The sequence below is a fragment of the Epinephelus lanceolatus genome, chromosome 24 (assembly GCF_041903045.1).
Source record: "Epinephelus lanceolatus isolate andai-2023 chromosome 24, ASM4190304v1, whole genome shotgun sequence".
NCBI classification, from domain to species: Eukaryota; Metazoa; Chordata; class Actinopteri; order Perciformes; family Serranidae; genus Epinephelus; species Epinephelus lanceolatus.
The window spans coordinates 2,507,288-2,533,687 of NC_135757.1; the positions used below are offsets into that span (position 1 = coordinate 2,507,288).

The following is a 26,400-nucleotide window of genomic DNA, read 5'->3' on the forward strand; positions in this document are numbered from 1 at the left end:
CGGCTGTTGCTGCAGCTTCACTGAGGTGTCAGAGACATCCAGGCTGCAGGTCCCAACACACTTTGTGCCTCAGGATGTTCCTCAACTCTGTTGTCAAAGAGTCGTCCTGGACACAAACAGGAAGAATATTAAGAATATTAATTCTCACTCAACACAGTCGCCAGTAAAATGTTGACACTGTACGTTTCTGCAAACCACAGATACGTAACATTTGTACATTTTTATACTGCAAATATTGTTGTTTTCCTTGTTTCAACAAGGCTGTGGTGAACACGTGGCTGTGTTTCGGCACGAAAACACTTGGTAACTGTTTGGAAAAGATCATGTTTTGGCTTAAAATATGTTTTGTGGCACTATCCCAGCTGGAAATGCAGTGACATCTCAGTAAAAAACAACCCCCTTTTTTGTGCCTTTATTTTGGCAGGAAACTCAGCAATGTGCCTTTACCTCTGCAACAAATGCGGTGACGTCTCGGTAAATGCAACCACTTTTTGTGCCTTTACCTCCGCAAGAAATGCGGTGACGTCTCGGTAAAAACAATGTTTTTGTGCCTTTACCTCCGCAAGAAATGCGGTGACGTCTCGGTAAAAACAACCACTTTTTGTGCCTTTACCTCCGCAAGAAATGCGATGACGTCTCGGTAAATGCAGCCACTTTTTGTGCCTTCACCTCCGCAAGAAATGCGGTGACGTCTCGGTAAATGCAGCCACTTTTTGTGCCTTTACCTCTGCAAGAAATGCGGTGACGTCTCTGTAAATACAACCACTTTTTGTGCCTTTACCTCCGCAAGAAATGCGGTGACGTCTCGGTAAAAACAACCACTTTTTGTGCCTTTACCTCCGCAAGAAATGCGGTGACATCTCGGTAAAAACAACAATGTTTTTGTGCCTTTACCTCCGCAAGAAATGCGGTGACGTCTCGGTAAATGCAGCCACTTTTTGTGCCTTCACCTCCGCAAGAAATGCGGTGACGTCTCGGTAAATGCAGCCACTTTTTGTGCCTTTACCTCTGCAAGAAATGCGGTGACGTCTCTGTAAATACAACCACTTTTTGTGCCTTTACCTCCGCAAGAAATGCGGTGACGTCTCTGTAAATACAACCACTTTTTGTGCCTTTACCTCCGCAAGAAATGCGGTGACATCTCGGTAAAAACAACAATGTTTTTGTGCCTTTACCTCCGCAAGAAATGCGGTGACGTCTCGGTAAATGCAGCCACTTTTTGTGCCTTTACCTCCGCAAGAAATGCGCTGACGTCTCGGTAAATGCAGCCACTTTTTGTGCCTTCACCTCCGCAAGAAATGCGGTGACATCTCGGTAAATGCAGCCACTTTTTGTGCCTTTACCTCCGCAAGAAATGCAGTGACGTGTTGGTAAAAATCAGGTGCCATTTTGTGGCACTATCCCCGCAGGAAACACGGTGATGTCTTGGTAAATAACCACTGCTTTTCATGGCACTTTCCCAGCAGGGAAAAGTGCTACAGACTGTGCGTAAAAAGCAGCTGGAAACACAGTGATGACTCGCTAAACCTGTTTGGCTGATTGTCGGTCTTTATCAGTGCTCTGCAGCTTGGCAGGCTTCTCGCCATCCACCATCCCCTCCTCCTCCTCCAGAGGACAGTCAGCTCATACACTGCGTCACTTCAGATAAGTTGATATGATACATATGAAACACAGATGTGAGGTGTTCATGGTTTGTAGAAACATACAGTTTCATTTTCCATGTCTGAGAATCTGCAGGAAGCGTGTCAGAGTTTCCTGCGAGGCGTTCAGGGTCCAGCAGTGATGATAGGAGCAGCGGCGTGGGTTAATTAGTGCACAGTGTCAGGCGGTGAGCGGAGACCTGCAGGCTGCTGAGGGCCAGATGTTCACAGCACCACAGCTTGTTGTGGGAGCCGACAGGTGCAGAGAGGCACAGGGAGTGAAAACTGTTGCTCACTGTAGTGTGAGGTTCAGGGACAGCTCGATGGTTCTGCTTTATATCTGCTGCTGCAAATAAAAGCACCAGTCGAGTAAAGATAATAAAACCGTCCTCACCTTTACGACCTCCGAGAGCGCAGAGGTTAAAAACATCTTCTGTGGAGTGCAACACAAAGGTTGCAGCGCACAAACTCCTGCAGCTCATTATTCTCTGAAGCACTGAAGCTGGAAATAATTGGTTCGACCCTCCTGCTGCGTGATCACTGGGGCCGTGCTGTTATTGGACGTGGCATTTAAGGGCGAGCAGAGAGGATCATGGGTCGTTCCTGCACGTGTTGTTTGATCGGTTTCATTTGGGTTCCTCAGGAGCCGTAAATCAGGAAAACATGTTTGTTTCTGACACATAATGTGAATCAAATAAATAATTCATCCACAGTGTGTATAATAATGAAGTGGTGGTGACGGCTGATGGGTTTGAGGTTGTTGTTACAGACTGGTTGTCGGCGGCGTCCTGTCTTTGTTGTGTCGGTGTGTTTTCATCATCTTCTGGCTGGGTTTGGGTTCCTCTGTTCGTGTCCTTTCAAACTGTCGGAGCTGAGAGCCTGAATCCAGAAATGTCGTGAAAGTCACCACACACACAGGCAAACAGTATCTCTGAGGACTCTGACTTCTTATTGGAGGAGTCTCTATCATTTTCTATTACTTAAATTTCCTCTTCAATTTTTTTATTTTGGACTATTTGGACGACATAGCATCGTACGGTAACGTCTTCAAATGTCATTTTTTGTCTGACTGATGCTACAAAACTTAACTACCATATAAGACCATGAGAAGTAGAAAGTTCTCACATTTCACAGCCTTGAACCATCAAACAATGACTGCGCGTTTTGGGGCACCAAATGTGGGTGTTTTGTAGCAGCATTAATGATTTTCCAGCAGCTTCATTTGAGAACAAACATGGATGTTTTGTAGCGACTGGTGGTTGTTTTTCCAGCTGCTTTCTAAGCACCAAATTAGCTGGGTTTTTTTTTTTTTTTGCAACTTGTGGCTGTTTCCAGCTTCTTTTTAGGCACCAATCGTAGGTGTTTTGTTTTTTCACAGCTGCATATTAGGCAACAAATGGGGTGTTTTTTAGCAAATCGTGGCTGTTTTTCCAGCGTTTTTTGGGGGCACCAAATGTGGATTTTTGAAGTAACTTATGGCTGTTTTTACAGCTTTTTTAGGCACCAAATGTGGGTGTTTTATAGCAACTAGTGGCTGTTTTTCTAGCAGCTTTTTAGGCACCAAATGTGGGTGTTTTATAGCAACTAGTGGCTGTTTTTCTAGCAGCTTTTTAGGCACCAAATGTGGGTGTTTTATAGCAACTAGTGGCTGTTTTTCTAGCAGCTTTTTAGGCACCAAATGTGGGTGTTTTGTAGTAACTTACAGCTGTTTTTCCAGCTGCTTTCTAAGCACCAAATTAGCTGGGGTTTTTTTTGTTTTTTGTTTGCAACTTGTGGCTGTTTCCAGCTTCTTTTTAGACACCAATCGTAGGTGTTTTGTTTTTTCACAGCAGCTTTTTTAGGCATCAAATGTGGGTGTTTTATAGTGACCAGTGGCTGTTTTTACAGCAGATTTTTGGGGCACCAAATGTGCGTGTTTTTCTAGCGACTAGTGGCTGTTTTTCCAGCTGCTTTTTAGGCATCAAATGGAGGTGTTTCTAGTGACCACGCACTGTTTTTCTAGCGGCATTTGAGGCACCAAATGTGGGTGATTTTGATGACCCATCACTGTGTTTCCAGCTGCTTTTTAGGCACTAATCATGGTTGCTTCATAGGGCCTAATCATTTTTTCCACTGGGGATAACAGTACAAAAAGCAGTTGTTTTTCCCCCCAAGACATCACTGCTTTTCCTGCTGGGATTGTGTGAGTATTTTAAGCCAAAACATGATCTTTTCCTGACAATAACCAAATGACTTTTGTGCCTAAAAAAACCCCCCCACATTACACCACAGTGTTGAAACATAAATTTTCACTCTAACATTATAATGTGCAAATATAAAGTATCCATGGTTTGCAGAAACATACAGGGCCAACATTGTTTCTGCCAGTTGGTTTTCACCAACAACACTTTTTTTGCACCTGGAACCAAAACGTGTCTTTCCACACTGAAAAAGAAGTTAGTTTGATGTACATTGTTTGCAGACCAGCGTTCTGCTGCGGGGAAAAGAGCTGTTTGTTCGACTAAATCACAGAATGAGGCTGCGACAGATGGAAAGGGAGACATGTGTCCCATCCTCCACCCGACCGGGGCTTTAAATTGGCCAAAATTAATCTCTGAGGTCGTGTCTGCTCATAGGAAGGGCAGAACTGGAAATGAAATAGCCATTTGAAAACACTAATCTTGACAGTTCAGTCCTGAAGACCTGAAAGTGTTAAAAATGAACAGCATTCTCGTTCACAGGCGCTGTCTTTCTTCCTGTCTTGAACCTTTGGTGTAAACTTGACACATTTCCTGACATCACACCTCAAATATAGAAGTGCTGAGGTGATTTTCTGTGTTGATCCTCCATCGCAGCTCCAACCCTGCGTTTAGTTTCTCCTCCACTGGAACAAACATCATTGATATTCCTGAGCGGCTCCCTCAGGGCGCCGGCAGCCGGGGAAAACAGCGAGCTGGTTGGGGGCTGTTCAGTCATACAGAGCAGCAGGATTAAGACGGTGTGAAAGAGAGGAGCCGTCATTGTGGAGGCTGGCGTTATGTAAGAATGTATTCAGACATGCTGCTGCAGGTCTGGAGACACCTGAGAGGGACCTGCAGATGAGGAATGATGATGAGGATAATGTTAGTGACGGTCCTGTGTGTTTGTCGAGGCTGATGTTAATCCTGATCTCGACTCCGGCTGCACAACAGTCGGTCGAATCTCATTATGTGTGTGTGTGTGTGTGTGTCTGTGGCGAGCAGACCACACAGATACAAACAGGGATTATCGATGGGAGCTGAGACTGTTAACAAGTGATCAGCGTGAGGACGATTAAAGCGCCTTTTATCCTTCATCCTGGTTAAGACAGAATATTTGGCAAATGAGTAAAGAGGTGAAGAGAAAAAAAACAAATGGATTTAGACGTTTAATATTTTTCAGAATTCCTTAAGTTCATTAACAAGAGATTTTCCAGCGAGTTGAGAAGTTTAGAACAACAGAGCTGCTGTGAAACAGTTGTTTAACTTCTTCTGCAGTTCTGAAGGGAGGTTTCTAAAGTCTGAAATATGAAGTCCGAAATGAAAGATGTGCCACGATGCATCATGGGAAATGTGGGATACAGTGGTTTGTAACTTCGACCCATTCTAAAGACCAATGTTTCATTTCTACTGCATGGTTCGAATAAACTTCACCAAACATGGGTGTTTTGTAGCAACATGTGACTGTTTTTCCAGCTGCTTTGTAGGCACTAAAGGTGGGTAAGTTTTGTAGTAACCAGTGGCTGTTTTTCCAGGGGATTTTTAGGTATCAAACATGGGTGCTTTTCGTAGCAACTTGTGGCTGATTTTCCAGCTGCTTTTTAGGCACCAATGTGGGTGTTTTGTAGCGACTAGTGGGTGTTTTTCCAGCAGCTGTTTAGGTATCAAACATGGGTGCTTTTTGTAGCAACTTGTGGCTGATTTTCCAGCTGCTTTTTAGGCACTGAATATGGGTAAATTTTGTAGCGACTAGTAGTTGTTTTCCAGTGTCTTTTTAGGCACCAGACGTGGGTGTTTTGTAGCAACTTGTGGCTGCATTTCCAGCTGATTTTTAGGCACCAATGTGGGTGTTTTGTAGCGAGTCATGGCAGTTTTTTCAGCAGCTTTATAGGTGTCAAACGTGGGTGTTTTTTTTTTAAACAGCTAGTGGCTGTTTTTCCAGCAGCTTTTTAGGCACCAAACGTGGCTGTTTTTTGTAGCAACTCGTGGCTGATTTTCCAGCTGCTTTTTATGCACTAAATGTGGATGTTTTGTAGCAACCAGTGGCTGTTTTTCCAGGGGATTTTTAGGTATCAAACATGGGTGCTTTTCGTGGCAATTTGTGGCTGATTTTCCAGCTGCTTTTCAGGCACCAATGTGGGTGTTTTATAGCGACCAGTGGGTGTTTTTCCAGCTGCTGTTTAGGTATTAAACATGGGTGCTTTTTGTAGCAACTTGTGACTGATTTTCCAGCTGCTTTTTAGGCACCAATGTGGGTGTTTTATAGCGACCAGTGGGTGTTTTTCCAGCTGCTGTTTAGGTATTAAACATGGGTGCTTTTTGTAGCAACTTGTGACTGATTTTCCAGCTGCTTTTTAGGCACTGAATATGGGTAAATTTTGTAGCGACTTGTAGCTGTTTTCCAGTGTCTTTTTAGGCACCAGACGTGGGTGTTTTGTAGCGAGTCATGGCAGTTTTTTCAGCAGCTTTATGGATGTCAAACGTGGGTGGTTTTTTTATTGTAACAGCTAGTGGCTGTTTTTACAGCTGCTTTTTAGGCACTAAATGTGGGTATATTTTGTAGCGACTAGTAGCTGTTTTCCAGCATCTTTTTAGGCACCAGACGTGGGTGTTTTGTAGCAACTTGTGGCTGCATTTCCAGCTGCTTTTTAGGCACTAAATGTGGGTATGTTGTGTAATGACAAGTGGCTGTTTTTCCAGCAGCTGTTTAGGCACCAAACGAGGGTGGTTGTAGCAACTAGTGACTGTGTTTCCAGTGTCTTTTCAGGCCCTAAATGTGGGTGTTTGTAGTAACCAGTGACTGTTTATCCAGGTGATTTTTACACACTAAATGCTGATGGTTTTTGTAGCGACTTGTAGCTGTTTTTACCCAGCAGCTGTTTCTGCACCAAATGTGGGTATTTTTGTTGTGATTAGTGGCTGTTTTTCCAGCTGCTTTTTAGGCACCAATGTTTGTGCTTTTTTTTTTTTTCTTGTGAACACGATATCTGACGAACAGCTGAAAGAAAACTTCCACTTTTTAACAAAATTTAGTCAAACGTAGATATTATTATCAGTATTTATCAAAATCAGTTGGAATTTAAGTCATTTATGAAGCAAAGATGTGAAACACACTTCCAGCTGCTCAGTCGTGAGGATTTTCTGTTTTACATCATTTTAAACAGATTATTTTTGGGTTTTGGACTGTTGGTCGCACTCTGAGGGATCTTGGGATTATTGATTTTTTTATAGACTAAAATAGTTTGTCTGGAGGCGCGTGTTCGATGCCGCCCTCTCAGCAGACTGTTGAGGTGAAAACACAGTCTAACATGGACAAAGACCTCAGTGTCTTCCTCCTCCTCCTCCTCCTCCTCCTCCTCCTCCTCCTCACTGCTCCCCCATCAGCAGATTCTCCACATTCTGTCCAATCAGAGGAAATGACAGCCAGCAGCCACACGTGGTTTTCCTAACTGGAGCAGCAGATTCACTCTTCGCCTTACGTAACCTGCTCACTGAGTGTCTGAGGAGGTGTGAGAACGCCTCGGCCTCTCGGCGGCCGCCGGTCGTGCCTCATCCCTCGGAGTGGCGTGGGTGTTTGTGGGTGAGAGCCGTCAACCACTGCGCAAACGATCGAGTAATGTTGTTTTTGTTCTGTTATGAAGTCATGTGAGTCACCTGTGAGTCACCTTCTTCCACTGAAGTGCTGCCTTTTTTTTTGGAGAACTAATAATTTCTCTGATGGTTTGGTTTCATTTGACTGGTTCAGATCTCAGCAGAGATTTTCTGACACAGAGCTTTTGTTCAGTTCTTGGTGCTGATAATTTGCCCCGAGCAGACGTCATGACCTGTTGCCTCTGGATTTAGGCCCAAAGTGAGATGAAGATTTGAAGGAAGATCCAAAATCTCCCTGTTTCTATGGGGAAGATAATCATTTTGAAAATGCAGCAAAAACAAGATTACATAATGCTCTTATACTGCTCTCTGAAGGCTCTGAGCAATTAGATAATTAGCTTTAGTAATGATTTCTGACATGTTTAAGGTCTATAGAATTTAGTGGCATCTAGCAGTGATGCTGCAGAACTGAACATGGAGAAATTTGGTGGCAAAATGTAGTAAATTAAGAAAAATTAAATGAAATAAAATGACAGAAAATAAATAAATTAACAAAAAAATGAAGTAACAGAAAATCAAATAAAATCAAATAACAGAAAATCAAATAAAATGAAATAAAATAACATAAAATAGAATAAAATAATGGAAAATAAAATAACAGAAAATCAAATCAAATAAAATACTTATTTAGTTAATCCGTTGACACCTGAGCAAATTGGCTAAAACATGACAAAAGAAGGAATGAGCCAAAAAATTAGACATTAAAAAATCAGTAAAAAGAGAAAATTAAAAACAAGAACATTAGCTAAAAAAGTTAAAAACAATCAAGTAAAAGACCTGGAAAGAGTGTTTAAAAATTCTAATAATTCTGTAACATAATTTAAAAATGTAATAATAGTGATAATTATAGATATAGTTTTCCTCAAGCTTTTTACCATGTTTTTTTTAATTCATTTTCATTAGAGACATTAGAGAAGTCATTTAAAAGTTTTTAAATTTTGTCCATGAAAATGTGTCAGAACCCTGAATATCAGTGAAGTGTTTCAGTAATGGAGAGAAAATGTTGTTAGCCTTCTGCAAATCGGAGCTGAAGGCTCACGGCTGTGGCCTCAAGTTCATGTTTATGTAGCAAACGTTAGCTAGAGCCTCGGATCACGGTGTTCTCCGCCTCACTCCCCACCGCTGCAGACCACCTCCGGCAGGTTCAGCAAACTTTCTGTTGCTGCCGTTACACAGGTTAGACCCCATGGTGCTGCCGCCTACCAGCCTGCTGTGACATCTTGTGCAGGGGGGTTTGTGCTGGCTGAATTTGAGCTGCGACAGATGCCGACTGAACGTCCGTCTCCTCCCAGGGAAACAGTCCACAGTGACGGGGAGTGAGGCGGAGGGACCGTGGGGTCGTTAGCTAGCTAATTTTTGTCTCATTTGCATTCTGATAAAAGAGAGCTCCACAATGAAATCAGATCAAATAAATCAATATATGCGGAACACTGGGTAACTGTATGCAGCACGTGTATGTGGTCGTCTGGTGGGTGGGGCTAAGAACGGAGCGACTCCAGACTTCTGCCTCCACAGCTCTAGACGCAAGGTAAGCTGCACAAATTGCAGTGAGGTGAGAGTAAGACCTGACTTCACCTCCTTCACAGATCAGTGTTCCTCCGCCACCTCTCCAGCGGTGTCATGCTGCTGCTGCTGTCATGTCCTCACCGTGTCCATGTGTCTGTCTGACGGAGACACGTGATGACACACATACGAACATGCAATGATCCTGCCGCCACCGGCCTCACGCTGCCCTGCACACGGTCACGTTTCCCCCTCATCCCCGGCCCGTATTGATTGACATGTGCAGAGGGACGGCAGGCTGGCGTGCCAGGTTATCGGCAGGACGATTGACGACAACAACCTCTCACTTCCCGGAAGCTGACATGTAAACCGGTGACACACTCGGTCTTCCGCTGCGAGCGGCGGGACGCTGGCACCTCGCTCTGATCTCGTCATGAACAGGCCTGTTGTTGGCAGCTCACCCACCAGCCTGTTACCTTGGATGGCACGTGAACAACACTGAGAGACAGAGAGAGGTCTGTCTGCACCGTGCGCTCCGGCTCATTCTCTCATCCAACTGCCGGCGTTCAGGCACAGCGGAGAGGAAGTTGTCGGATGAGGACATGCTGCAGCCTCGGCTGAATGGGCAGATTTCTCAGGTCAGTGAAGGAGAGAGGAGCAGATATGACTTCAGATCAGACTGTGCGCTTGTTGCTGAGTCTTTAAGATGGGCTGAGCAGTAACTCAGCATAGTGGAACATCAGTTATTTTACAAAGTTCATTCGTCCAAATTAATGATTTTAAGACAGGTTTTAATGTGTTTTAAACTTATAATGTGTGATGTGTTCGCTGCTCAGGGTCCCATGTCTTTTGTCCTGGTGGAGATTCCTTCATGGTTCATTGTTCAGGAGGTTTTTGCCAGGAGCCAAATTATCCACAGAGGTCTCTTTCTCTGTAAAACAAACAGACCTGATGATTTAAACCAGTAGAAACACTGAATAAAGCAGGTTGTGTTAAAAATCAGTGTTTCTCAAAAGCAGTTTGGCACACCAGGGGCTGGAGCTGAGCTGCAGCTATTGTTGCTCTGCTTGTTTCTCTGATAACTTAAAATCCAGATGTTCAGGAGGTCTTTACAGTGAGCCGAATTATCCACAGAGGTCTCTTCTTCTGTAAAACAAATGGATTGTTTGGTTAAAACTGGTAAAAACACTGAATAAAGACGTTGAATGTTAAAAATCAGTGTTTCTTTAATGTGGTTCTGCATGGCAGGACGCTAAAGTTTGCTCTGCTTGTTCTCTGATAACTTCAGATCCAGACGTCTGATGACTAAAATCCTTCTCCTGGTTAAGACAGAGTTAAAAACGACCAAACAATGTGGTGTAAACTGGATAAAAAGTCAATTTATGAAGCTTCTGGCAGACACCCACAACGCTGACGCATGACGCCACTGACAGGCAATGACGGCCAAATGACACGGACACTGACCTTGATTAAAATTACATGTTCTCTGGGTTTGAATATTGTAACTCAACAAAATATTTAACATTAGTCATTCACAATTCAGGGATGCAGCAAGTAATTCCTGCTGATAAATGGTGATAAAAGCTTGCCACAGTTTGCCAGAATCAGAGCGTAACGTCTTCACATGTCCAAAACCCCCAAATATTGTTTATTATCACATACAATGAAGAAAAGAAGCGAATTCTCAAAGTTTAGAAGCTGGAACAAGAGAATATTTGATGTTTTTCAATTGATAATCAATAGACAACAGATGCCACTTTGTTTTCTGTCAATTAACTAGTTGATTAATTGATTATAACTTACTCCTACATTTCTGTGTTCCTGTGAGGGGTAGGGGTGTCCCAATTCCTTTTTGCGTGTAGGGGTAGGGGGCATAACGAGGGCTAGTGGGTATGAAACTTGCTTCGGAGCGAGAGATGCTGACTTGGCTACCAACGAGCAAGAGACGGGGAAAAAAGTTCATACATAGCTAACGTTACTGTCGTCAGGTTGCTTGTTAGCTAGCTAGCTAGCTCGCACTATCTGGCGTCTGTCATCTGTCTTGTTCTGCAAAATTGTCAGATTTTTCACATTACGATAACACGCCAGCTAGTAAAACTATGCTGCCTCGTAATGTTAGCTGGTTAGCTAGCTGTCTAGCTAGCAGAAGTCCCCTGTCGAGACTCCATTGTAGATGCTGGTTGGAAATGTAGATGGCTCGCAACTTCCTGTTTAAAATAGTTACGTATGCGTGAACGTAACTGATGCGGTGACGTAGTGAGTGGTGTCCCAATTCCTAGGGAAAGATTTCAACCCCTACCCCTCGTTGCTTCATTTCGAGGGCCAAGGGGTAGTGGACGAGGGCCAAGGGGTAGGGCCAATGGCTAAGGGGGGTAGGGCCAGTGCCTAAGGGGTAGGGCCAATGGCTAAGGGGGGTAGGGCCAGTGCCTAAGGGGTAGGGCCAAGGTCTAAGGGGGTAGGGCCAAGGTCTAAGGGGGTAGGGCCAAGGGCTAAGGGGGTAGGGCCAAGGGCTAAGGGGGTAGGGCCAAGGACTAGGGGTAGGGCCAAGGGCTAGGGGTAGGGTCAATGGCTTAGGAGTAGGGCCAAGGGCTAAGGGGGTAGGGCCAAGGACTAGGAGTAGGGCCAAGGGCTAGGGGTAGTGGACAAGGGGAGGTATTTGGATTGGGCCTTAGTCTGGCCCCTACTCTGGGACCACTGTGCCTTGGGAGACCCAACCAGGGGCTGTTAGCCCTGGACAACACAGCTCCCAGGATCAAAGGGACATGCAAACCCCTCGACCACGTTAAGGTGACGATTCTCGGAGGAGGTCTTGTTCACAATGAGGGTAGAACGGAGCATGAGATGGATCGGCGGTTTGGCTCTGAGGTGCTGTCGTGAAGAGGGAGCTGGGCCAGAAGGCAAAGTTTTCGATTTAGTGGTCCATCTACGTCCCAACCCTCACCTATGGTCATGAACTCTGGGTAGTGACTGAAAGAATGAGAACGCAGATACAAGCGTCTGAAATGAGTTTCCTCTGTAGGGTGTCTGGGCTCAGCCTTAGAGATAGGGGGAGGAGTCAGACATCTGGAGGGAGCTCGGAGTAGAGCCGCTGCTCCTTCATGTTGAGGTGGTTCAACATCTGATCAGGATCCTTCTCCCGGTGGAGGTGTTCTGGGCACGTTCCTCTGGTAGGAGGCCCCGGGGCAGACCCAGAACACACTGGAGGGATTACATATCTCATCTGGCCTGGGAGCACCTCAGGGTCCCCCAGGAGGAGCTGGGAAGTGTTGCTGAGGAGAGGGACGTCTGACCCGGCCCCGGATAAGTGGATGAAAATGGATTGATGGAAGTTTTTATAGATTGAACCACTGATGGAGGACAAGCTGTGAGATTGATCAGTGTATAGGCATGTACTCGTTAGTTGCGGCCCCGCATCATGTCAGGAGGAAGGAGCTGTAGAGGAACAGTCGGTACGATTTTATGAATGTGGTGTTTTTTCCTGCCTGCACAGAAATATTCCGAACATGGGGATGTTTGTATTTGTCCTTGTTTTGAGTCATGGGAATGTTTGCCAATGCAAAGAGGTTTGGAGAGCAGCTGCAGCTCAGTGAGTAATGCATTATGAGGCCGTTATGTAACACAACATGGTGGGAAGGCCACTGGTGCTTTTTCTTCGTCTTCTCTCTCCCTCTTTCACTTCACCTCCCTCTTTCTGCTCTCACCAACAAAAACCTCCGTCAGATGAAACAAGGCCTGATTTCATCACTGCGTGTTTGGGAGACAGTGTCAGTGTGTGTTTGCGGGGCATAACAGATTCCCCGAATGTCTCTGAACTCCTAATATTTGAAGTTAAATAATTAAGTCTAAACATTGTTGAGGTTACATGGTTATGTTGATTGTTTCAGTCGTCGTATTTAGCTGCAGGTTTATAATAAGCTCCAGTCCACCTGCGACCGCCAACAGGATCAGCGGTTACAGAAAATCAGCTTGAGGAACGTCGTGTTCAGAACCTGCCGTTCTGTTTCAAACTTATTCTTGGCACAACTGGATCCTGTCCCAGCAGCAGGTCCAGGAACAGTCATGCTGGTCAGTTGTGTCATATCACTCCTCGTCGCGCTGTTACTCACTGTCACCGACACACACACACACACACATAGACACACACATGCTGTCACGTTGTTGTCGTTTTCATGTCGGAGGAATCTGCTGTGTGACGCGTCAACAGATGAGACACTTGTTGCTCCCTGCAGATGGTCGTATGTGGAGGTTTTTTTTTTTTAACTCTGCAGTTTTTGTTTCAGTTACGCAATCCTCTGTATTTATAGTGTGACGAGTCTTTGTCGCTCATTCTGCAGTCGTGTCTTTACATTTTGATTTGAAACCCTGCCGCACAGATAGTTCTCAACTTTGGGAAACAGTCAATGAGGCAACGTCAGAGGTAACATCCAGAGCTCAGTGGTAGGAACCACTTTTATGTGGCATTTTACTGGCAGGTAACACAGCGATGTCTTTGTAGAAAAATTCTTCTAGTGTCAGTGTTCCAGCAGGACGCACAGCAGCGTCTAGGGTTAAAAACAACCGCTCTTTGTGGCACTATAGTGGCAGGAAACACAATGATGTCTTTTTAGAGGGCAACTTATTTTCGTTGCACTATCCCGGCAGGAAACGTGGCAATGTCTTGGTCAAAAACAACTGCTTTCTGTGGCACTGTTGTGGCAGGAAACACTGTGATGGCTTGGTGAAAGCAACTGCTTTTTCAGTCAGAGAGCATCGCCCGGTGTCTGACCCTCTACCAGGGACCAGGGGGCCTGGTGTAAGGGATTAACACAGCTGGGTGTCTCACACACACACACACACACACACACACACAGCTGAAATGCGTCCTGATAAGTTGTGTCGTCTTTAAATCTTATTAAGTGGTTTATAACTGGAAGCTTGTTTGTGACCAGAGTCATGAAGCTAAACTTTAGTGCTACAGTGAACACACTCTCTCTCTCTCTCTCTCTCTCTCTCTCTCTCTCTCTCTCTCTCTCTCTCTCAGTCATGGAGGACGAGTGTTGTGCTTGTGCTGAATATGTTCTCTCTGCTGGTTTTGTTTCTCGGGCACCACACAGGAGCTTTTATCACCAAACAAAAGAGACGAGCAGAATCTTTAAACGAATGCATGATGAGCAGATTTGCTGAGTCACAGGGTGATGAAACCTCCACAGCCGTCTGTGCACCAACACACACTCTCACAGACACTACACACTGATGGCCCAGATTACAGAGACCGGACTGCACCGTGAACTGAGCATCAGCTGCTCTCTGTAGATGAGACACCAGGGCCTCACACTGAGACACTGGGGCCCCGGGCACAGACGTGTTAGAGGCCCCATCACCCCTCCATACACAATGACACACTGAGTGTGGGCTGGTTCTGTCTTCTTTTGTTGTTTTGTGTCTCTTTGTGGTAGTTTTGTGTCTCTTTGAGATTGTTTTGTGTCTCTTTGTGGTTATTTTGTGTCTCTTTGTGGTTATTTTGTGTCTCTTTGTGGTAGGTTTGTTTCTCTTTGAGGTTGTTTTGTGTCTCTTTGTGGTTGTTTTGTGTCTCTTTGTGGTTATTTTGTGTCTCTTTGTGGTAGTTTTGTTTCTCTTTGAGGTTGTTTTGTGTCTCTTTGAGGTAGTTTTGTGTCTCTTTGTGTTTGTTTTGTGTCTCTTTGAGGTTGTTTTGTGTCTCTTTGAGGTTGTTTTGTGTCTCTTTGTGTTTGTTTTGTGTCTCTTTGAGGTTGTTTTGTGTCTCTTTGTGGTAGTTTTGTTTCTCTTTGTGGTTGTTTTGTGTCTCTTTGTGGTAGTTTTGTGTCTCTTTGTGGTTGTTTTGTGTCTCTTTGAGGTTGTTTTGTGTCTCTTTGTGGTAGTTTTGTGTCTCTTTGTGGTAGTTTTGTTTCTCTTTGAGGTAGTTTTGTGTCTCTTTGTGGTTGTTTTGTGTCTCTTTGTGGTTATTTTGTGTCTCTTTGTGGTTGTTTTGTGTCTCTTTGAGGTAGTTTTGTTTCTCTTTGAGGTTGTTTTGTGTCTCTTTGTGGTTGTTTTGTCTCTCTTTGTGGTAGTTTTGTTTCTCTTTGTGGTAGTTTTGTTTCTCTTTGGGGTTGTTTTGTATCTCTTTGTGGTTGTTTTGTGTCTCTTTGTGGTTGTTTTGTGTCTCTTTGAGGTTGTTTTGTGTCTCTTTGAGGTTGTTTTTGTGTCTCTTTGGGGTAGTTTTGTGTCTCTGAGGTAGTTTTGTTTCTCTTTGTGGTTGTTTTGTGTCTCTTTGTGGTAGTTTTGTGTCTCTTTGTGGTAGGTTTGTGTCTCTATGAGGTTGTTTTGTGTCTGAGGTTGTTTTTGTGTCTCTTTGTGGTAGTTTTGTGTCTCTTTGTGGTAGGTTTGTGTCTCTTTGAGGTAGTTTTGTGTCTGAGGTTGTTTTTGTGTCTCTTTGTGGTTATTTTGTGTCTCTTTGTGGTAGGTTTGTGTCTCTTTGAGGTAGTTTTGTGTCTCTTTGTGGTTGTTTTGTGTCTCTTTGTGGTTCTTTTGTATCTCTTTGTGGTAGTTTTGTGTCTCTTTGTGGTTGTTTTTGTGTCTCTTTGGGGTAGTTTTGTGTCTCTGAGGTAGTTTTGTTTCTCTTTGTGGTTGTTTTGTGTCTCTTTGAGGTAGTTTTGTTTCTCTTTGAGGTTGTTTTGTGTCTCTTTGTGGTTGTTTTGTGTCTCTTTGTGGTTATTTTGTGTCTCTTTGTGGTTGTTTTGTGTCTCTTTGAGGTAGTTTTGTTTCTCTTTGAGGTTGTTTTGTGTCTCTTTGTGGTTGTTTTGTCTCTCTTTGTGGTAGTTTTGTTTCTCTTTGTGGTAGTTTTGTTTCTCTTTGGGGTTGTTTTGTATCTCTTTGTGGTTGTTTTGTGTCTCTTTGTGGTTGTTTTGTGTCTCTTTGAGGTTGTTTTGTGTCTCTTTGAGGTTGTTTTTGTGTCTCTTTGGGGTAGTTTTGTGTCTCTGAGGTAGTTTTGTTTCTCTTTGTGGTTGTTTTGTGTCTCTTTGTGGTAGTTTTGTGTCTCTTTGTGGTAGGTTTGTGTCTCTATGAGGTTGTTTTGTGTCTGAGGTTGTTTTTGTGTCTCTTTGTGGTAGTTTTGTGTCTCTTTGTGGTAGGTTTGTGTCTCTTTGAGGTAGTTTTGTGTCTGAGGTTGTTTTTGTGTCTCTTTGTGGTTATTTTGTGTCTCTTTGTGGTAGGTTTGTGTCTCTTTGAGGTAGTTTTGTGTCTCTTTGTGGTTGTTTTGTGTCTCTTTGTGGTTCTTTTGTATCTCTTTGTGGTAGTTTTGTGTCTCTTTGTGGTTGTTTTTGTGTCTCTTTGGGGTAGTTTTGTGTCTCTGAGGTAGTTTTGTTTCTCTTTGTGGTTGTTTTGTGTCTCTTTGAGGTAGTTTTGTGTCTCTTTGAGGTTGTTTTGTGTCTCTCTGTGTGTTTATTTAGTGACATTTTGCAGGTGAAGTCCAGGTGGCCCCTGATTGTTTGGGCCCCTGGGCCTTTGCCCTGTCAGTCTGTTCAGTAATCAGTCCATGGCAAACACACACATAAAGCTTTGCACTGCAGCAGAGTGCAGTCTGCCTTTTAGTGTGTGACTGCAGTGCTGATCTTTATAAACTTTTTTTTTTTCAGCAATACTCATCTGCATAGAAAGTGGCTAAATTTGTACTAAATATACGCATCCTACCTGATTATAATATGTGCTGATAGCACAGGAGCAGGGAGGCGCTGTGTGCCTGGCAGAGCAGTGGAGGTGGAGGTGTTTCACTGTTTGCAGATACTTTGAGTACCGCACAGCTTCTCTTTGTGTCCTCTGTGTGCAGGTGTAGTGGCAGCACCAGCAGCACAGCCTGTCAGTGACTTCACCCCTGAGCATGTTGGGAAAATGATCAAGACACAGAGATGTGTTGGTGACACAGGAAATGACATCAGACACACAGACAGTGGATTAAAGTTTGAGGGTGAAGCAGAGCAAAGAGCGGAGTCAAATGAGGTGCTGACAGTTTACCTCTGCACACGTCTCTCTGTCTGCGACGCAGCTCGTTAGGATGCATGAATGCAGAGTGAATCGTGTCTCCCTCCGCTGCTCATGTTGTTCAGCAGGAACAAAAGTCTGTTTTAATCTTGTGAAACAGGATCACAGAGGCAGAAAGTACCTTTAAGTACGGCTGCAGAGATTAGTCAATAAACTGAATATTCAACACTGTCGCCAGGAGAAAAGTTGGCGCTCTGCGTTTCTGTAAACCACGACTCTCAAGTCTCAGATGTCAGAGCTTCCTGCAAACGCCTGAATGCATCAACGTTGAATTTGTCTCACAAGGACAAAACCAGTGTCTCTGTATGTTTGTTAAGATGTTTCTGAGCTGATTGTTCTTTCAGATCTGAGCAGTGTGGTGGACTTTAACATGCAGCTCAGACCTGCTGCACTCTGACTATTAATAGGAACCTGTTTCCTTATTCATGGAAACACTTTGTCTCTTCTCCAGCCGGCGCTGCTGTCGAGTTCAGACTGATGATGTCAGCGGTGGAGACGGCTGCACTTCTGTGTCAGTGTGTCTGGGTCGTATCGACTCATCCGCTAACAGTTTGAAACACAATAAACTGCAGGTTCTTTTTGTCTGTGAGTTTATACCAGAGATCGATCGCTGTGTTTGGGGGGTTGTCGATACTGAGGCAGTGACGGGAGAGAGAGGGTTTAGAGACGACATGGATACAAAAATCTTTTTATTACGTGAAGACGCGGTGGACTCAACAATGACCTGATTATATTTTGGTCATATAAGTCAAAGATCAGTGTGACCTCGTCTGTCTCATTCTTGAGAATGCAACATCTTGCCTTGAGGGAGTTCCTTCAAATTTGGCACAAACGTTCACTTGGACTAAGTGGACTGATTAGATTTTGGTGTTCAAAGGTCACTGTGACAAAAAAGAAAAAAAAAAAAAAAGAATAAATAAAATGCAAAACATCTTTACTTCTTGCACTACTCATTGTCAGGAATATCTAACCGACCTTGAGGGAATTTCCTCAATTTTGGCACAAACGTTCATGTGGAATCAACGATGACCTGATTAGAATTTGGTGGTTACAGGTCAAAGATCAGTGTGACCTTGTCTGTCTCATTCTCCATGGACGTGATATCTCAAAAGCACCTACAGGGAATTTCTTTAAATTTGGCACAAATGTTCACTTGACTCAATGATGAACTGATTAGAAGAAATTAATTAATAAAATGCAAAACATCTTTTCTTGTCACTCTACCTATTGTCAGTAAAACTGTTCTCCTTTAATGGAAATCAAGACACCTACTGTCCATATAATCATGTCTAATTCCTCAATTTTGGCACAAACGTTCATGTGGACTCAACGATGACCTGATTAGATTTTGGTGGTTACAGGTCAAAGATCAGTGTGACCTTGTCTGTCTCATTCTCATGGACGTAATATCTCAAAAGCACCTATAGGGAATTGCTTTAAATTTGGCACAAACGCCCACTTGGACTGAAGAACAAACTGATTGGAATTTGGTGGTTAAAGGTCAGTGTGACCTCACAACACATGTTTTTGGCCATAAGTGAAGAATTCGGACACTAATTATGACAAAACTTGACACAAATGTCTCACAGGATAAAATAATGAAGGTCAAAAGGTCAAAGCTTTTATTGAACAGCTGATCGTACAGGAAATGACAAAGTTTAATTTCACATTCGGCGTTCTTCTCAAAGTGCATTGTGTCTGTCTTGCAGCAGACATGTTGAATGTACTTCCTCTCTCACAGAACAGTAGCAATGCCAATTGTTCTTAAAAATGTAAACCTGCATTGTTTGCACTGTAATCACTCAACAACAGTCCTGCTCTGTCGTCCCGTTGTTAAAGTGCTGCTGAGGCGCTTTTCTGTGTTTTATATATTCAAGACTCAGCTGTTGTTTGTGTGGAGACAAATGAGCAATTTGAAGACATCGTTCTGGCAACTTAGAGACAGAGATGTTTCCATCTTATAAAGGAATTAATATATAAACTAAAATAATAAATTGATCATGAAAATAGGAGCATTTTAATTTGGTGCTTTATATAGGAGCAGAACCGGCTTTCACACACACACACACACACACACACACACACTGATGTATACGAACACGTTCAGAGGGAACAGTCGGGGCCACTGATTGGCTCTCCTGCTGTTGCTATGGGAGTTTAAGCTGCTCTTTCATTGGTCAGGCTCCAGACCAGGGCCGACTGCCGGCTGGTTTGTCAGCATCCCTCCGTCGTCGTGGCAACAGACAGGAAGCAGGGCGAAAGGAGGAGGAGGAGGAGGAAGAGGACTGTTGTTGTTGTTGCTGATTCAGACAGTAGAAGAAGAAACTCTGTTGTTTATTTTATCTCTCCTTTTTTTTCCTGCAGAGGATGATCCGTCTGCAAACATAAAAACTGCACGTTTCTGATCTGCGGTACAGAACGGCTTAATGCTCACACACACACACACACACACACACACACACACACACACACACACACACATGTGTACTCTTTGTACATTTTCATCCCTATTTTCATCCAGACATGTCATATTAATAATCATCTTTTGGTGGAGGATTAGCAGGTCGCTGCCGAGTGACCCCGTGTGTGTGTGTGTGTGTGTGCGTGTGCGTGTGTGTGTGTGTGTGTGTGTGTGTGTGTGTCAGCCAGCCTCTTCCCGCCCGTCCTGTTATGACTCTATTCAGACGCTCGCTCATATTGAAACAACAGCTGATGTACAGACGACTGTGTTTGTTATTTTTCCTGCATTTCCAAGTCAAGTGAGGCGACTCAGAGACGCCATCAGTCTGCATGTGAGTGGGATTATGGGACAGTTGGGGTTTTTTTTTACACGCCACAAATATCTGTCTGTATAAATGGGTGTAAGGAGGCTGGAAGTGAGAGCTGAGGCAGGAGACGAAGCTTTGTTAGACTGCAACAAAGAGTGTGAGGACACTTGAGGTAGCAGGTCAGATAAGGAGACAGTGCAGGAGCTGAGGGAGCACAATTACAGACAACATTCTGAATTTGATAGCATGGAAACACAGTCTGTGAGAATAAATGAGACGAAGATGATTTAAGGTCACTCAGACACAGGCTGCAGGGACGACTCAAAGAGTGAGAGCTGAGGTAGCTCCAGTACCCACAAAGTCACCAGATGTTGCATCGTAGCTTTCTGCAAACCCTGGATGTGTTCCAGTCGCATATTTCTTTCCAGTTTCATGGTGGTTAATGTGTGGCTACATTTAGGCGTAAAAAAACACTTAATTATGGCGAGGAAAAGTTCACAATTTGGGTTAAAATATCTGATTCTGGGGGAACAATCCACGCTGAAACAGCAGTGTCTTGGTCAAGAAAACTGCTTTTCGTGACACTATCTCAGGAGAGAACACAGCTATATCTTTACAAAAAAACAACCACTCTTCACGCCACTATTCCTGCAGAAAATGCAGCCATCTTGATATACACAACTAATTTTGTGCCACTATCCCGCCAGGAAAAGCAGCAACAACCTGGTGAAAAACAAGCAGCTGGAAACAGTAATGACTCCTAGAAGACCCAGGCGCTTTTCATGCCACTATTTCGGCAAAAAGTGCAGCCATGTCTTGAAAAAAATAAAAAATAAAAATTTGCGGCAATTTTCATGCTATTATTCTAGGAAAAAAGTGCAGCCATGTCTCAAGAAAAACCAAATAAATTTCATGGCACTATCCAGGCAGGAAATACAGAAAAGAAAACTCAGTCCCTCCAGAAAATTAACGCAAATTCAACGAAAGACCGGAAGTCGTCGCACATGTGATGTCATTTGAAACGTCATCAGACACGTCATCAAATGCGCTAATGGCATTGCAGTATGGAGAAACGCTCTGTATTGACATAAGAATATGCACTTTGTAAATGCAGACAATATGTGTTGAATGTATTCAAATGTTATGTTTACAGAAGATGTATCTTACATGTTGTTGTACAGTCACACTGTCTGATTTGAGAGATACAATATTCACTCAGGATTTTTTGCAACATTATTGGAGTCCATGTTTTGAAACTAATTAGATAAAGAAGGGAACTATAAAAAAAAAACATTTGCAGCTATATTTGTAATATTCAGTATGACTAGTCCGTACCCACTGAGTGCACAGTTACCCACACACAGTTTCACATGGAGTTTTTGTGAAGTTGATAGTACAGTAGTACCATTGCCAATAGTGGGATAGTTAGTGGGCTAAAACTGTACATTAGTAGTTGAGGCAGCACGTTGAAAGGCAGATAGTTAAAGTGTTTACACCAACATTGGTCCACAGGGGGAGCCACAGCGATCGGTCGCATTTTAGCCATTTTGAAGCATTTTTCTGTTGTTATAGCGCCACCCAGTTGCCAATTAGAGTTAAATTTCTCCAGTCACCTTGAGGCGTCCTGTTCTACATATCTACCAAGTTTAGTAAAAATCCATATGGCGGTTAGGCCTAGATAAGAAATGAGCTCTCTAGCGCCCCCATTTTGTTTGATGGGGTCAATAATGGAGGGGTCCCCTCAGATTATGTGTGGTCATATGCCTACAAAGTTGCGTGGTGATGGGTGAAACCCTTGAGATGTTATACACCTTTATGTGATGAGCCACGCCCTCCGCAATATTCATTGCCTTATAGAAGCTCAGTTTTAGTAAGTTTTCCAACTTTTGCCAAGAGGGAACTTTAGATATTGGTCCCTAGATTATGTTCACCCAGTTTCATGCAGATCGCTCAAACTTCCTAGGAAGAGATCCATTTGAAGTGTTTTTCAAAACATTCAAAATGGTGGAAAATCTATATAAGTGGAAGTTATGGGTTCTTGAGGCAAATGTGTTCCTCATGAGGAGAGGCATCTCTGTGCAAAGTTTCATGTCTCTACCACATACGGGGCATGAGATATGCCCATTCAAAGTTTGACATTTCAATGGGTTGCTATAGCGCCCCCCTTTGGCCAATTGATGTAATATTGCTTCATTGGCATCCTCCCATGACCCTCTACCACTGTGCCAAATTTCACATGGATTGACCAAGTCAGTGAGGAGAAAAACGTGGAACAGACACACACACACAGAGTTATCGTCAATATATAGTAAGATTATTATAGCAAGTGATCACATGACTTATTTTTTGGAGGCAGTAGTAAATCCTGCAAAAAATCACATAAAAATGACAATTTTTATGTGATTTTTTGACAAATTCAAGGTTCTTTTGCCACGAGATCCTGGAGGGACTGAAAACTGCTTTTCATGACACTGTTCCAAGAGGACACGCAGCGATGTCTCAGCAAAACACCTGCTGCTTTATTTTTAATTCAAAAAAAGGTTTTAATGCTTTTTGAGATGATGTTTCCTCTGTAACTTGTACTATAATAAACCACGACCACAGAGAAGCACTTTTAGCACTTTTGTCTGTTTCCTCACACATCATCAAACTTGTCGGACCGGTTTCAACCTCCAAACGTGACGCAAACAAATCCTCTGCCACCCCTCCATGACCCTCAGGGAAGTATTAACCACAGACCATGAGAAAAAGGAGAGTGACTAATGAAAGTGGCGACTGAAGAAAGGGATGAGTGGAGGTAGAGAAGGAGTGGCGTCTGAGTCAGCGACAAGAAGGAGGTGATTAAGAGAAGAAGAAGGTGCTGAGGAAGTAGGATGTGAGTGAGAAGGAAACAAAAGAGGAGAGAGGAGCGTTGAGGAGGGATGAGGGAGCTCATGAATATCAGAGCAAAGTTCCCCAGACAGGAGTTGCATAAGCACCTCTGACCCAGAAACCCTCCACAGTCGGACTGGCTCACCCCGAGATGGAGGGAACAAACACAGCCGGAGGGGGAGGAGGGAGGAGGCGTGGGAAGGAAGTGAAAGAGGAAAGGATTGAAAGGCAGAGAGAGTTAGTGTCCTCCAATTCTGCAGTTCTGCTTCTTTCTCATCAGTTCATCGAATATGCAGTTTTTACGCTTGGAAGAAACTTCGACCCATGCTTACGAAGATTGTGATGGAGAGGTGGAAGACATTTGTGATTGTAGGGATCGTCCAGTACTTTTTGGCGCATGCTAATTTAGGCTTTTGTTCGTACGTACATTTATAGCATGGATCCTACGCTTTGTCTTACGAATGAGACCCAGATCCGGTTGGCGAGATCCTTAAAACGTTTGGCAGACATCCGAACATACCGAAAGTGCATCTCGTCATCCATGTCCCGCAGTCGTTGGACCAAATCATATTCACCCTGTAGCTGCCTGGTTTGGTTCACTGGAGGCACTGACCACCTCGTTGTTTTGCGCTACTGTTGTCTTCACAGTGGACGTTGAAGTTCTCTTCATCTTCAGTTAACACACCGCATAACCCGATCACATCCGGGGCGGCTTTTTGGAATTGTCATGCCCCTGCGCCGGCAACAAGTTGTCCGTACGTCAGAGTGAAATGCCAACCAGAAAAGTTGAGAGGTGGGCCTTCTGCGGTGGCGATGACAACAAGCGGCAGCGTACGTGTTTCTTGTGAAGCCAACGTAAGCTCCCTTTCATGGTTGCCCGAGTCACACCGCAAGCGATGCATTTGCGATTAAGCTCGAAAATAAAAGAGACGTCGATTTTTTTGCGCAAGTCGCGAGCGAATGGCCGCGGTATTCAACAAAAAACAGGAGTTTGCGTGTGTTGTGAGCTCTCTCAGCCACCGTAGACATCTCCCCCTTGACCAAGCGAGACCTGATAGATCACATGATTCTTTTCTATGCAACCAATCAGCAAATCTTATTCAGGGCGCCCTATTTAAACTGCTCTGGTCTGCCTACTGTTGCTGCTTCCTCTGCAAGCTGCTTTGCAACCTGCCTCCACCCCAGCTCCTCCTTTTGCAAGCTGTGTCGGACTTACGTAATTTCTGTTTGTCATTGATGCTGCTGCTCTCCCTGCCTTAAAGTTTCTTTATGCTTCTGCGTACACTCGACACAACATGCACGCAGTTGCTGTGTGTCTATCGTAGTTCTGTGTCCTGTTGGTCTGTGTCGCTATGCAATTCCCCGCCAAAGTGCTTAGGGGCACAGTGTTCTTTTATATACCTGCCATTGTTTGCTTTGCGACGACGAAGAGTGAGGCAACTGCGCCAACGATCTGTAAGCCCGTTGAATGGCTCAACCAACTGATCACAATGGCGACTTTGGCGGTGTTGTGGTACTGCAGCAGGAAGTGAAACCTTAAGAAATACCGGAAATTATGTCGTATGAAGGACCAGTCATAACTCTTGCAGTCTGCGTTGGGTCTGCGTTGCCTCGACGCGTGGTTACAATTTTTTGGAGAAGCACGTCGCGTCTCTGCGTCAGTCGCAGAGGGATGCAACGCCTCCACAAAGCCCCCTGCGTCATAGCTAAGCAGACGCATAAACCTTGCTTTAGGCTTTCCATGTAGGCGCATGGAAGGGCAGGGAGGTGTGCTCTCTCTCTGCCTTAAGGCCAAAACTCACCGGTGCCGTATGACGCGCGTCAAAACACCTGCCCCCATTATTTTCTATTTACAAACCCACACCGCTGGCGGTTCGACGCGTGTTGACGTGCCACACCCGGGCACTTTACGCTATTGTCCTATTTTTCCAGCATCACCACACTTGAAAAAGCACTATTTTGTACTTCCCAGCTCCCGTAGTAGCAGTAGCAACGTACTGTCATTGTGTAGTTGTCGTGGTCGTCCTGTGTTGTGTGTTTTCTTTTTGCGCCCCGTCTTCTTCCTCGTCTTTTGTTCTAATTGGCGGTTGGCAACCAGTACCGCCGCCTAGCGGACTGTGCAGTAGAAATCCGGTTGACGCCCCGCAGCGCGACGCTTTTTGTGTGTGTTGGGGACGGCATTTGACTCGCGTCATATGACGCTGCCGGTGTATTTTGGCTTTTAGGCTTTCCTTGTTTGCGAGTGGAAGGGCAGGGAGGTGAGCTCTCGCCACCTTAGGCTTTCTGCGTAGGTCTAGTAAAGCCAGAGAGGCCCCAGAACAGAGCCATACCGCCAAATATAATACTGATAGATTTGTTTGACTAAAGTTGTCCTGACTTTTTAACATTTAACCAACAGTAATTAGGCACGACGATTGACGGCAAATTGTCAAACTGTCCACGACTCATCCTCATACTCCCTGTGATTACTCTTCTCTCTGAGGGTCTCATGCTCCCACACTGGTCTCCGTTTCCCTGTGTCCGGTCCCAATGTGCCCTCCTTCTGTCCAGACAGAGTTTTTTGTTTATGTATTCGTGGGAGTGAGAGTGAGAGTCCTTTGTTCTTGGTCTGAAGTGTGAAACACGAGTGTTGAACAGTTAGACAGGATGTGAAGGAGGACGGCGAGCAGAGGCAGCAGGAAACGAGGTGAAGACGAGGTGAGATGTAGCAGGTCCCTGACAGGTGTGCACAGGCGGACGTTAGAAAGCCAAACAAGTCTGGGTGCATATAAGAAGAGTCGAGGCAACTTTATTTACCCAGAGCTGTTGACAGAGGACGTTAGTGGAATACAGATGAGGCCGCAGGAAGAGAAACAAAAGGAAAGGAAGGGCTGAGGGAGAAGACAAAGCGTGTGAGGACACTCGAGGCAGCAGGTCAGATAAGGAGACAGTGCAGGAGCTGTATACTACGTCTGTTAGAAAACAGTTTCAGTTCAACGTACAACATTTTCTCCTGGCGACTGCTCTGTGAAAACAGGGTCCTCGAGGTTCCGAGTGAAAGGCAATATCAGCTCACAAAGTTTCTTTGTTGAGGAGAGCATGAGGACTAAACGAACCCCACATCTATTAGATAATTTATTTGATACATCAGAATACACTGAGCTCGCCGCAGAGGGAGAGGAGCCTGAATGACAGCGTGATTGATGAAAGACTGAACTGCTGAGAAAAGAGCTGTTAGAGAAATGTGTTTGCTTTGTGCTGAAGGACGCCGCTTCTTGTTCGCCTTAAACGCCTCCTGATCAAACACAGAGAGAGCAAGAGGCTTTGATTGCCCTCGTGCGCCCGGCTCCGACACCCGCTGTTATCTGAGCTATTATTATCCGCCGTTTCCGCCATCGGGGGGGGGATGCCAAACTGTGTGCCTGTGCGTGTGCTTTTGTGTGTGTGCGGACACAAAATCTGTTTTACGCTGCTGCAGATTTGAAAGCCACTTTATTAACAGGGTAACAGGGGTTTGGGTTACTGCCGGTGTGGCTGATCCTCTGGATCATGCTGCTGTGTTTTTATGGTTTAGCCCATTAGGTTTAAATCACTCAGAGCTGATGGAAAAACAGTTTTATGATTGGTTACTAACCGTGCAGGCGACCTGTGGTCTCAGTTGCTTCAGTGACAGAGTTTAAAACAGGTCGAGATCGATGATAGCAAACATTTCCTGAGATTTATTTTTCTTCAGACTCCAAC

The 26,400-nt window shown here is 44.4% G+C and overlaps 1 protein-coding gene across 3 annotated transcripts in view; it reads left to right on the top strand.

Moving 5' to 3' along the window:
* Positions 1–26,400, top strand: part of tmem198ab (transmembrane protein 198ab) — a 40,904-nt gene that overhangs the window by 3,197 nt on the left and 11,307 nt on the right. Inside the window, exon 1 of one of the 3 annotated variants that reach the window (XM_033616086.2) lies at positions 7,361–7,436. The exons of 1 other annotated variant lie outside the window; for it this stretch is intronic. The gene's annotated coding sequence lies outside the window, so the exon portion shown is untranslated. Of the gene's footprint in view, positions 1–7,360; positions 7,437–8,823; positions 9,649–26,400 lie in introns of those variants that run through there. One more of the 3 variants, XM_033616085.2, reaches the window with a different exon arrangement.